Source organism: Balaenoptera musculus, chromosome 9 (genome assembly GCF_009873245.2).
Source record: "Balaenoptera musculus isolate JJ_BM4_2016_0621 chromosome 9, mBalMus1.pri.v3, whole genome shotgun sequence".
Classification (NCBI taxonomy): Eukaryota; Metazoa; Chordata; class Mammalia; order Artiodactyla; family Balaenopteridae; genus Balaenoptera; species Balaenoptera musculus.
The window spans coordinates 13,902,971-13,916,488 of record NC_045793.1 but is presented as its reverse complement, the minus strand read 5'-3'; positions in this window follow the sequence as shown (position 1 = coordinate 13,916,488).

Sequence of the window (13,518 nt, the reverse complement as noted above, 5' to 3'; positions counted from 1 at the left end):
TTTTCAGGGGTTTGCTCCATGTAGACTCTTGTCTTCTGCTGTCTTTCCTTCCTTCGTGTGGTCCTCTGGGGCCAGGTCCAATATGGCTCCAGGCAGGCTCTCTACTGAGAGGGCCACAGTGGGTCTTCAGAATGCTCAAGCATCCTCTGCTCTGACACTCTCTGGGAGCATGGCCACCCCGAGCAGCCACTCCCCTACACCCCCACTATCCTTATCTCACTTCCGGATGTGATGCCAGCCCTTCTCTGGCTTGGGGTTTTTCCAGATGGGAATCAGGCACCAGTTCACTGTGTTTCTTCCTTCTTCACCTGATATAAAGGGGGAAGTACCCTCCACTCCCCTAAGGGGGGTAGGAGAGAGAATCACAGCACAATTTTCTGCAAGTAAATTTTGCTACAAATTCTTCTCCTTTTTCCACAATTTGCTCCTTTTATACTTTTAGTATGGGTAAAGGGTTTTTAAGAGCCATGCTACCAATTTTTTAGATATCCACTGAAAGATTCCTGTAGGGTGGCCTATCTTGAAAATTCCTTTGGAATCAAATAGCTATTGCCTTGGTGTCTCCGCTGAAAAGTCCGTTTTAACATTCTGCTACTCTTATATTGAAGAGGTATTTTTCCTAAAGATCTGGACATGGTGAGATTAAAGAAGTGGAAATTAAGATTCCTCAGCTCTATTCTTAAAGGCAGAGGTCTACATTTTAGTAAAAACTTAATATTTCACACCGGAACCCGTGGAGTCCCTGTGAATGGTATGACAATGGAGCCAGTGCCTGGAACATCACCTGAAGTTAGTGTTTGTACCTGAGTCATGGCCGAGTTACTCACTTCATATTGGGCAGTGATTCATCAAACTTCAGATTCTTTAATACATCCTACTGAGAGTGGCTAAAACTCACAGGTAAAAATCCCAAAGGTGGAAGTTGCTACAGTCTCATTATCAGACCAGATGTTGCATGTGAAAGACATAAACTTTGAAGAGCTATATACGGGTTTGTTATTATTAGTTTTCTCTGGAAGTCTAATTCTCTGTATGCAGTGTCAAAGTATAGGTCAGCCAAATTTCTAAGTGAGTAATTCACAGATTCAAAATTAGCAGAATTCAGTTAAGTGGGGTTTGGCTGTGACTGTCTTTATTCTACTGTAGGAATATAATGCCAGTCTTTTTAGGTGTTGCTAGTAACCAGCCCCAGGCCAGTTTGTCTGTGTTGTCTCTCTGTTAGCAATCTTTGTACAATTTAGCTTACCTAAGAAGACGCTAATCCTAATAAGTGTTTCTCCTCGAGTCTGTTTTAAACGGAAGTAGGACAGTACTGCAGGATAGGAAATGATTTATAGTATATCAGACTGATCTGACATTCAGCCATCACGTTAAATATCATTTCTGCAGAGATGCTTTTGGAGTGTCAAGGTCCCTTGATAGGCTACAAGTACCATGAGGGTGGGGTCTGTCTGTATCTCGCCCACTGCTGTGCCTCCAGGAGCTCGTACGTGGCTAGCACAAAGCAGATGCTCCGCGATCATCCTCTCAGTGGATGAGCTCACATACTCACTAACGTGTTGCAGGCCCAGTGTTCGGTACTGGGATATAAAGAGGACAGACGAGGTCCCTGTCCTCGAGCAGCTTATGGTCCCTTGAGGGGAGACCGACAACTGCTGTGCAGTACGAAAGGCACTTTGTAGAGCACGACATCCGAGTTGTGTGGGAACACGGAGGAGGGGTATGTGGCAACGTCTGAGTGAGGGTGGGAGCAATGGGGGAGTGACCCAGAGAAGGCAGGGTTGCTTGAACTAAGTGTTTAAGGATGGGTAAAAGTTAGCCAGATCAGAGCAGTAGAGGAGAAGAAATTGCTTGTTCAAAAGGAGAGAGGACAAAGAGTGTTTGTGTATCAGCACTGCCCTAAGGCAGAGTCTAAGAGGTATGTGAGTGTGTGTGTGTGTGTGTGTGTGTGTGTGTGTGTGTGTGTGTGTGTGTATCAGTGTGTGGCTGTGATGAAAAAGTCAGCTGGTGCTCATGGGTTCCTCTGAAGACTCGTGACCCTATTTCCAAACAATGCGTTGGGCTGAAACAGACTGTTTTTCCATCTGCTTGCTCTTTGTCTTGCACACACTTCCATCCTTCTCCCCCAAGTCATTTGTTTGTCCTCGATGCCTGGCTACCTGGCCAGGTCTCCTTTCCTTTCCTGTCCGTGCATGGGTGTAGCCCCCTCATTTACATGGCCAGCAGTCCTTGGCGTGGGGGCCATCTCTGAGTCAGCCCCAAATCGTAGTCCCAGGGCAGTGACTCCTTCATATCGCAAATGGTGATTATTTCCCCGCTACGGAATTATTTGACTAATGGTCTTAATCTTTCATTTTTCTTTCCATTCAAAGACACAATCTGATATTCATATCTTAGTTTTTTCTTTGGGAAAAGCAACCAAGGCTACCACACTGCTAAGGCAATGGAACAAGAACAGTGGAATCAAGCTCAGAGAACCAGGTTCCAGAAAAACCAGGACCACTGATTAGCTGTATAACCTTGGAAAATTGGTTTTCTTGTGTTTAAAACAATAGCTGGACTAGTACTAGGTGCTCTCTAAGATACTGTCCCACTCGGATTCTTGTCAAGGGAGGAAATATTTAGCCTCGTAAGGAAGAGACAAGGTATTATTGATATTGAGCAAAAACAGTAGTAATCACCTGCCCATCTCTCTCTCTCTCTGTTTCTCTGTCTCTCTCATACACACACAGACACACACACACTCTATGGGAATATTTCAGTGAAAGGAAATCAGCTAAACAGAAACGCAGCAGTGGGTGTAAGGTTAGCATTCTCCATAAATATTTTGATAATTGTACAGTCGTAATTAAGTTCTGCTTGAGAAAATTGGTTCTCACGGTGCAGCTTGAGAACTTCCTTCATTGCTTATTCAACTCCAAAGCTAAGTGGGTCTCTGTATCCTATTAGTCACCAATTTAGTTTGTTGTCCTAAGGTCCAAAGCACTATGATACCACTGAGAGATGGCATCATCTACCTGACTTCTGACCATTATATGGTGGAAGTTGGTGATCTGTATTTTTTGAACAACAACAAAACAAAAATCTGTTTACATTTAGATTTTGAAGAATATCTTCCCATCTAAAGGAGAGCTAATTACACTGTTTTTCTTCAAGGGGGCAGCTGGTTCTGAGTTTCTGGTATTATGTATGCGTGCGTGTGTGTGTGTACCTGTGTAAAATAAAGTAACAATTCCAGTTTGGCAACCCCCTAATTGCAGGGATGGCTAAAAAGATTATTATACATGTTATTGCAGAGAACTCAGCACCCTATAAAGTCATGTGGCAGGAACTGGGGCATTTCTCAATTTATCACGTAACATTGCATTAAACCAACTCCTCTCTGTAAACAGCAGGCAGGAGGACTACCTGGAGGGTGGATTTTTAGGGTCTTCTCGAAACTTCTGTTGTCACGGGAGGGTGGAGAAATCACTCATTTTGTTAATTCTTGTGTTGTTCTTTGGCTTTTCTCCTTTTATTTCTCTCTTTTTTTCTAATTAGAAAAGGAATACTTATTGAATGTAGGGTGCATAAAATGCATTTTGTAAAATGCATAAAAGTATAAAGAAGCAGAAATAAAATTAATTGAGATCCCATTTCCCAGTTACAACCATCATTAACCTTTAGAAATATTCCCTTACTGTCTTTATTCATGCATAAAAAAATAGTTATGCTCTGCTTTTAACACAATGTTATAAGGCAGGCATTTTTCTTATTTAAAAAATTATTTAACACCATCATTTCAAGTGGCTACCTAGTGTTTTATTTATGGAATTTGCCTAAACAGACTTCTATTATTAGATGTTAGGTCAGTGTCAATTTTTCACCTGCATAAAAAGTTTTACATTGTTCATCTTAATGTCAAAATATTTGTACATATTTTGGATTACTACTTTAGCATAGGCTACTGAAAAATGGAATTTCAAGGTCAGAAAGTAGAACATCATTTTAAAGCATCTTTAAACACATTGTGAATTCTGAAAAGTTGTATTAATTTTTATTCCTACTACCAGCAAAATATGAAAGGACCCATTTCATCACACTTTCGTCAGTTGGGACATTCACATTTTAACACATCTTTGCTCAGTTCATAGGTAGGCGAAATATCATGTATTTATAGTTTTAATTCTCAGTTATTTGATTTCAGTGAAGTTAATCATTTTACCAAATGTTTATCATCCAATTGCATGTGCATTGTCTCTTCATGTTCTTTGTCCATTGTCTATACAGAATTTAGAGGGTTTTTTTAACTCATTTGTGTGAGTTCATTTACTCCTTAGTCTGTAATATTTGTTTCAGTATTTCCCTCAAGTGTTACTTGTATTTCAAACCTACCTATATCTCTTTGATGCAGCTCAACTTTTTAATCTTTTATTTTCTTGTATTTATCTTTTTAATAAATTTATTTATTTTATTTAGATATTTTTGGCTGCCTCGAGTCTTCGTTGCTGCACGCGTGCTTTCTCTAGTTGCGGCGAGCGGGGGCTACTCTTCGTTGCGGTGCACGGGCTTCTCATTGCGGTGGCTTCTCTTGTTGTGGAGCACGGGCTCTAGGTGCGCGGGCTTCCGTAGTTGTGGCACGTGGGCTCAGTAGTTGCAGCGTGCGGGCTCTAGAGCACAGGTTCAGTAGTTGTGGCTCACGGGCTTAGTTGCTCCACGGCACGTGGGACCTTCCAGGACCAGGGCTCAAACCCGTGTCCCCTGCACTGGTGGCAGGCGGATTCTTAACCACTGCACCACCAGGGAAGCCCCTCTTTTAGTTTTAAACTAAAAAGTTATCTCCAGTCCAGAGATTATTTAATAAAGTTTTCCTTCTCTTTTATTGTATATCCATAAGCTATTTTATTTTATTTTTTAATTTTTTTTAAAAATTAATTAGTTAATTTATTTATTTTTGCCTGTGTTGGGTCTTCGTTTCTGTGTGAGGGCTTTCTCTAGTTGCGGCGAACGGGGGCCACTCTTCACCGCGGTGCGCGGGCCTCTCACTGTCGCGGCCTCTCTTCTTGCAGAGCACAGGCTCCAGACGCGCAGGCTCAGTAATTGTGGCTCACGGGCTTAGTTGCTCCACGGCATGTGGGATCTTCCCAGACCAGGGCTCGAACCCATGTCCCCTGCACTGGCAGGCAGATTCTTAACCACTGCGCCACCAGGGAAGCCCTCCATAAGCTATTTTAAATGCAAAACACTTACATACCCCCAAAGTCTGAGGATATACTCATCAGCTCAAAGAAAGCATAAGTAATGATTCATTGAGAAGGTAAAGCTGGTCTCTATTAGGAACCAGTTGGACTGCAAACTTTTAATAAGAGTATTTGAAAGAAACACCTGTGACTGTCCATGAGCTGCTGATCTCGAAGAGTGGGGATGACTGGGAGGGGATGGTTAGAGAGTCTGGAAACATGGATTTTCACACTGGTTTGAGGCCTCTTCATGTTTTTCATTCTTTTCTTTTTCTGACTTTCTAGAGTAAATTTGTAGCAGCCGTGGGTTCAAGGAATGATTACTTAAGACCTTTCCTAAGAATGACAGAAAACTGTGGGTTGCGGAAAGCACAGTTCCTCATTTTCGAAAGGAACTGAGAGAGAAAAAAGAGTGAGAACTGGGGGAAAGTGGACTGGGAATCTCTCAATGGCTCCCCTTAATAAACAGAAACAGTGGGTAAATGTAAAATTTTAGTGTCAGGGCACAGAAGGTGAACTACGTGGAGAAGTGGAGCCTAAATGAAAGGAAGTTATTCCCCTTTTGAAATGAAATAAGGAGAATCGGAATTAGATTAAGCAGTCATACAGTTTGAAATTCAGTGTGAGAAAGGCAGATATTTGTAGTTCATACATTTTATTTATACTTTGAACCTACTTATTTTTATTTTATCATTGCGGATTATTTAAATATTTGTATAGGTTATCAATTCAGCTAGCACACTTAATTTTTAGTTGAAATTATAATGTATGCCCTCATGAGCATTCCCACTTGGACAAAGCCTAAGTGGCTGGTCTAGCAGCTACTAAGGAGAATTTATCTTTTAACCTACCTGAACTGCAAACATAGTGACTAAGAGGAACTACTTGGTTTGTAAAGCACTGGCTTGGTAAACTCAGCCTTATAAAGTGACCACAGGTTTCACAAATTAACATTTGTGCCCTGTTTGAGCACATTTGCCAAGAGTCTTTCTGTAACCTGGGATCTAGTTCTGCATTTCCAAGGGATCTTGGGCAAAACATCTAGCTCCTGACATGCCAATTTCTTCAGCTGTTCTACGGGGGCTTTGACTAAAGCTCTAAGGTTGCTGCCAGCTCTAAAGCTTGGATTTTTTTTTTTTTTTTATCCTGCAATTAGGAGAAACCTAACAAGGAGAGTTTTCTTGCTGTTCTTCTTTAGCCATATGAAAAATACATTTCAGGAGAGTCACAGGAAGCAGCCTGGAACTTTATAATTGATTAAGAATACTAGAGACAAAATAATATTATTCCTTTAAGTTACTCTAATTGCCTAAGCAGTGTGACTAGGCTCTGACTTTTTTTGAGTTCTTTTTATTTTTAAATCTTTTAAGTTTTTTTCTGTTTTCTTTATCTTGGTATGTAAGAAATATTTACCATATTCAATTCAGTTCAAAGATTTTAATAACGAATTAAAACAGAGCAAAGAATAAAACCATACATATTCCAATATATTAGAACACCTTCCTGTAGTAAAATCCTTATTGTTCAAATAACCTGGCCATGATTGAGGCACTACCAACACCTGGTGGCACATTGCCTAATTACAGGAAAAGTATCTAAAGAAAAGTCAGCTTGTGAAACTAAAAAGTGATGGCAAACGTTGTTTTTTTTAATAAGCAGTGATTTTTAAAAAAATTTTATTTATTTTTTGGCCGCACTGGGTCTTCGTTGCTGCGCACGGGCTTTCTCTAGTTGCAGCGAGCAGGGGCTACTCTTTGTTGCGGTGTGTGGGCTTCTCATTGCGGTGGCTTCTCTTGTTGTGGAGCATGGGCTCTAGGTGCATGGGCTTCAGTAGTTGTGGCACAGGGGCTCAGTAGTTGTGGCTCACAGGCTCTAGAGCGCAGGCTCAGTAGTTGTGGTGCACGGGCTTAGTTGTTCCGCAGCATGTGGGATCTTCCCAGACCAGGGCTCGAACCCGTATCCCATGCATTGGCAGGCAGATTCTTAACCACTGTGCCACCAGGGAAGTCCCACAAGTGTTATAGTTTTAAACAAGCCTCTGAAATGTATATTTAACAAGGCAATCGCTATATAGATAAAGATATTATAATCTAGTAGTGACCAGGTTAGTGCCACTGAACCTATAGTCAGACAACATTGATTATTAAATTCTTGCATCTGTGCTCTTGGGAAGGAAAAAAAATCCACTTTTTTTTTCCCCCAATTGCTCCAGTAGCATTTATTTATTTATTTAAAATTTTAAACAAGTCATGATGTTTATTGTGGAAAAGTTAGAAAACTCAAAGAAGCAAGAAGGTTATAAAAGTCATTTACAATGGCATCACCCAGGAGTAAACACTGTTAACTTTTGGGTATATTTCCAATATCATAATTTTTTCTACATCATTTTTAATGATGGGATAACAATATTAACAATAACAGCTAACACTTACATTGTACTTACTATATGCCAGGCACAGTTCCAAGTGCTTTATATATATTAAATTTAATCTTCATAGCTGGCTTATGAAGAAGGTAGTATTATTATCTTCATGTTACACACAAGAAATTGAAGCACATAGAAAAGAAATAACTTACCAGATGTTACACATATAATAATTGGTAGAGCTGGGATTCAAACTTAGTCTGCTTGGATTTAGAATCTGTTCTTAACCACTATACTCTACCGCCTTTCTGTATTCTGTTACGCTGATAAATTTTATTCACTAAATTACCATTGTTGGACAGGTAGGTAGTTTCTAAGTTATTGTCATTATAAACAGTGATGTGAGGGTCATCGCTTTTGTTAATTTTTGCAAACATACTTCATTATACCTTTAGGCTAAATTCCACTAAGTAAAATGAGGGTCAAATTAACTCCACATTTTTTAAGGTTCATTGTCTAATTGCCTTGTGTCAGACAGTAAGGATGTACTCAAAGAAAGAGGGGTGTAGTGAGGGAAAGCTAGAGTGAGCCAGTGGTATTGGATTGGAATTGAAGGTATGGGTATGAACTTATGGTATTTGAGAAACATATTTAGACTGTTAAATATAGAAATAGATACAGATATGTGTGTATTGGGAGGATGTAAATGCATACATGTATATGTTTACCAGCTGTGTCTGCTGAAAGGGCGTAAAAACAATGACACCCAGTAGCAATGAGCACATTTAGCACCCACATCTTGGTTTCTAAGTGCCATTCTTCCTTAAAAGCAACCACATCTTCCTTGGAGAAATGGCCAGTTCCAAGGCCGGGGCTGGGAAAGTGCCAGATGGGTGTGCAACATTTTTGTGTCAGAAAGTAAGGCGGTGCCCAAAGAGAGACGGAATATGTGAAAAGAACATAGGAGTCAGCTAAAAGGGGCTTCCACTGGCCAAATCTGGGACAATTTGAGCATCAAAATGAATAATGATAGTAAAGAATCCATGAGTTCAAACTGATATGAATGTATGAAAGAAAGAATGAACAAATGAATAAATGATGGAAAGGGAAAGTTTTCCTTGATTGTAATATTCTAACTAATTAATGTAGAAGGAATGACGGAAGTAGAAAATCACTATTACAAAGGAAAAACTAGTAAATTAACAGGGGAGAAACCTGGCAGACATCACCTTCACCAAGTGTTCATCGAAGTTTAACATCACCTGTAATGGCCCATAGTGTGCCTCCTGATATAGAACATGGAGAAGAACACATTACACCTATGATACTGCCACCCATAATGATAACCTAACCAGGATCATGAGGAAACATCAGACAAACCCAAACTGAGTCTCATTCTTCAAAATACTTGGACTGTATTCATCAGAAATATCAAGGTCATGAAAAACAAGGAAAGACTGAGGCACTCACTGTCTCTGATCAAAGGAGACTAAAGAAACACGACGGCTGAATGCAATTCATTATCTGAGATTTTCTTTTCCTATAAAAGTCATTATTGGGATAATAGTTGAAATACAGTTTGTAGATTAGCTAATAGCTTTTTATCTGTGTTAATTTCTTGATTATCCTGATTTTGGTAATTATACTGCGGTTACGTAACAGAATGCTTTGCTTTAGTAAATACATGCTCAAGTATTTAGAGGTCCAAGGGTAATCATATCTGCAACTTACTCTCAGTTTTAAAAATTTACACACAAACACACACACAGAAAGAGAGAAAAAGAAGGAGAGAGAGAGAAGGAAAGAGGGGAAGGGAGAGGGAGAGAGATATAAAACAAATCCGATATGTTAACATCTGGGGAATCTGGGTGGAGGTTATAAAGTAATTCTTTGCACTATTTTTGCAACTTAGTGTAAATCTGAAATTTTGCCAGAATCAAAAGTTTAAAAAAGTCCAAACAATGCAAAAATGTATATGCTGTAATACGAATAAGAAAGTGATTTCTTATTCTTTTTTTAATCCTTTTCCTCAGATATAAGCACAGTAAACAGTTTGGTGGGTAGGCTTACAAACATATGCTATGCATATATAAATAGATGTGTATGTACATGTCTGTATATGTGTTCTTACACATAATTTTTAAGTAGCTTCATACTATAATACTTTAATAGAATGTTCTGCTACTTGATTTTTTAAAATGTTTTATCACTGATATTTTTCCATGTCAGAACATATACATATATCTCTTTTTAAAAACTAGTTGTTTAATATCCAGGGTATGGATGTATAGTACAACTTATTTAATAACTTTACTATTGATGAACATGGAAATTTTTTTCCTATTTTTCTACAAAAACTGCATAGACTTTTTTGTGCATTTGTATTGAATATCTGTATTCCTATGCTACAGTCATATGGGATTCCTGAGTCAAAGGATATTCATATTTAACCTCTTGATTAATATTGCAAGGGCCACTTTAGAAAGCAAAACTTACCTAAGTAATATCTCTTTTCTTTTTTTTTTTTTTTTAAATTTTTATTTATTTATTTATTTATGGCTGTGTTGGGTCTTCGTTTCTGTGCGAGGGCTCTCTCCAGTTGCGGCAAGTGGGGGCCACTCTTCATCATGGTGCGCAGGCCTCTCACCATCGCGGCCTCTCTTGTTGCGGAGCACAGGCTCCAGAAGCGCAGGCTCAGTAATTGTGGCTCACGGGCCCAGTTGCTCCGCGGCATGTGGGATCTTCCCAGACCAGGGCTCGAACCCGTGTCCCCTGCATTGGCAGGCAGATTCTCAACCACTGCGCCACCAGGGAAGCCCCTAAGTAGTATCTCTTAATTGCCACTGTCAGAAACATACATTCAGAATAAACGTGAACAATGGCTGAGACCAATCTGTGGGCTGTTTGAATGAGTCTTAGGGACCATGAGCTGCTTATTGCTGTGTATTGCTGACCAGCAGGAGCGGTGATAACTGCCTCTTGTATGTTACCAATGAACATCTCTGGCTGTGTGTTATCTCATGCAGGCTGGTACATGACTACATAGAGTCTCTCAAGAGTTCACTGTTAACCTGAGGGGTTATGCTAACTCTGTAAGTGCCCCATAATTACCTGCATGTTTGCTGGTGTGTTTGTCTTAAGAACACAGCTATTAATTATTGTGACTCTGGGATCACTACTTATCTTCTACTTTACTTTCTTCTCTTTACTGTTTTTTTGTCTTTCATTCACAACCAATTCAGTAATATCAGTTAGATACCTGTAGGAAAATACTAGCAGCATCAAGACAGGCTTAATATAAATGAATAGATACATTACTTCCTTTTATCATACCATCTACCACCGCCCCCTAAAAATATCTGCTCTATAAGCTGGCTTTTCGTCAGCAATGGATATGTTATGTTGTGGGAGAAGGCAGTGGGCAAGGGAAAGGGGGCAGAAATAGTTATCCCGACGAAACACAGGCTCAGAGATTGTTTCTAGGCCATTGCAAATGTTTTTGAATCATTACTGTAAATTAGAAAATTAAAGATATAAGGACAGTTTTTAAAGGCTAGAAGGTTACAATGTGAAAATCTTCAGGCAACATAAGATTTACTATGACGTGACTCTAAAACAATGAAAGGAAAGATCAAAAAGTCGTTTTCATTTACTGAGCCTCTGTCCCAAGTCCTGGGCTGGGTGCTGAGGAACATAGATGACTAAGGCATGCTCTTTGCCCTTGAGTAACTCAGCTTCTTGTGGGGGACACAGATATGTGAGCATATAATTATAATATGGTATGAAGACTCTGTAATACTGGTATGTACTGGATGTAGATGTAAAGTAACAAGGGTATCAAGGGAGCACCAAAGAGAGAATGATTAGTTTTGACTCAGGTTATAAGGAAGGTTCCAATGGGGATGTGATCTTTGGGCTGGGCCTTGAAGGAGTTTGCCAGATTGATGAACTGTTATGGAAGGTATTTCGGGGCACAGAGAATAATGAATTGCACGAGTAAAGGCAGAAAGGCTGCATTTGGGTCCCTGGTATACCTACGACCTCTAAGGACTCTGAAGGTTAATAATACAAATCTAAGCCAGTCAGTGCCTGCAAACCCCCTGGGGATCTTGTTAGCAAACAGATCCTGATGCATAAGGTCTGGGCTGAGCCTGCAATTCTGCGTTTCTAGCAAGCTCTCAGGGGGTCCACATATCACATTTTGAGTAAAAAGGCTCTAATTCTGTAAATGTTGTCTGCTTCAGCTGGGCCTGCTAGTTGGTACAACCTAAGAGCAGAATGGAGAGCACAAGTTTGTCTGAGCAAGTTAATAAAAAGTATAAGAAGCCTCTTTTTCGGAGACTGCAGCATTTCAGAAACAGATTCGGCATTGTACCTGAACCAGTAATTTGAGGGTCACTCACCTTGTAGGTCACCGGTTCAGGAAATGTGGGAGCAGGCACTGCAGTAATGCTGAGGGCAAAGTTTCTGCAGGACCGGTCAGTTCCTATGGATCAAGGCAGCAGGGCAGTGGAGAACTCCTGAGTCTGAGGGTCTGTGGTGGAAGGTGGAAAGGAAAGCAGGACACATGGGACTTGCACAAGTTTTAAACTGACTGGGGCTCCTGCAGAATAATAACAATTAGGAAAACATAACCCACGTTACCATTTTGAGTTATTTTGTTGATGCTTTCTCAGGTGCTTCATTTTTAACGAGAAAATAGATGAATCCATTGAGATGCTCTGCTTTGAATTCACGACCATGTTCTTCCTAAAGAATGACTTTTTTTTTTTTGTATCATAGAAGTAATACTTGTTTTTTGCAGAACATTTTGACAATCGACCATGTTTTGGAGTGATCTTAGTGGAGAGGATGATCTGGACTAATTTTCTTTTATTCCTATTTTCCATACATCACCCTGTCGCCATGCCCTCCCTGGGGAGCTGGCTCTGGTGAGTGGCTTGGCGACGTGGCCAACAGAATCCCAGAGGGCCAACCTGTGTGCTAAAGACAGACTGCGATCTCCAAATGAGATCACTGAGCTTTTCTTCACTTTCATCTTCCCTGCTATCAAGGCTGGTTGTGAAATGCAATGGGGAGACTTCAAAAGACTAATGAAGGTGGAGGAAAGATCAATTGTTTATTTTTCACAAGAAAGGTAATTCTCATCATGCTTTCCTTTCCATGGTGAACTGTACAGCCTGCACAGATGGTTTGGAGCAGACCACATGGCTGGAATTTAGCACCCAGGGATTCGGGTATCCTTACTACCTGTGCATCCTTGAACATGCCCCTGCAGAGACAAGATCATACCAGAATGATAAGCAATTATTAACACCAAGGCCTCACTAAGAATAAAATCAGACAGACATAAGAGCTTGTTGGAGAGAATTATAAAATCAGAGCCTGAAGGAGATTGGTGATGAGGACCCCACAATTCAAAGTTGACTCAAGTCATCTTCGGTACATTTCCAAGCACAAGATCATCTGGAGGCCTACATCTTGTGGCTCACTAACGAAGCATCTTGGAACCAGTGTTTATCTCTTTCAATTTTGGTTCCACCAGAATTCCTGAAACAGTGATTCTCATGCTTTAAAGTGCATATTAATCACCTGGAAGCACTTGTTGGAAATGCAGATGCCTGGGCTGCAGCCCAGCCAGCTGACTCAGAGACGCCTCAGGTGACGATTCTGTGCAGGAGGGCTGAGTCCACCTGCTGAGTGTCATTCCTTCTTGGAGTCACACTGATTGACAAGTGCAAGTCTTGTGCGACTGGGAAAGAAAGTGGTGTTTTTACTCCCACTGGTCTCCCACCAAGAGCTAAGAGCAAAGGCTAAACGAAGGGAAGAGGTCCAAAGAAAAACAGAATAGACAAACCCCAATTTTTACATCCTAGATGTATTTCTAAAAGGTTGTGTAAAAATCTAATTTATACGAGCTCATCTTTACTTTCC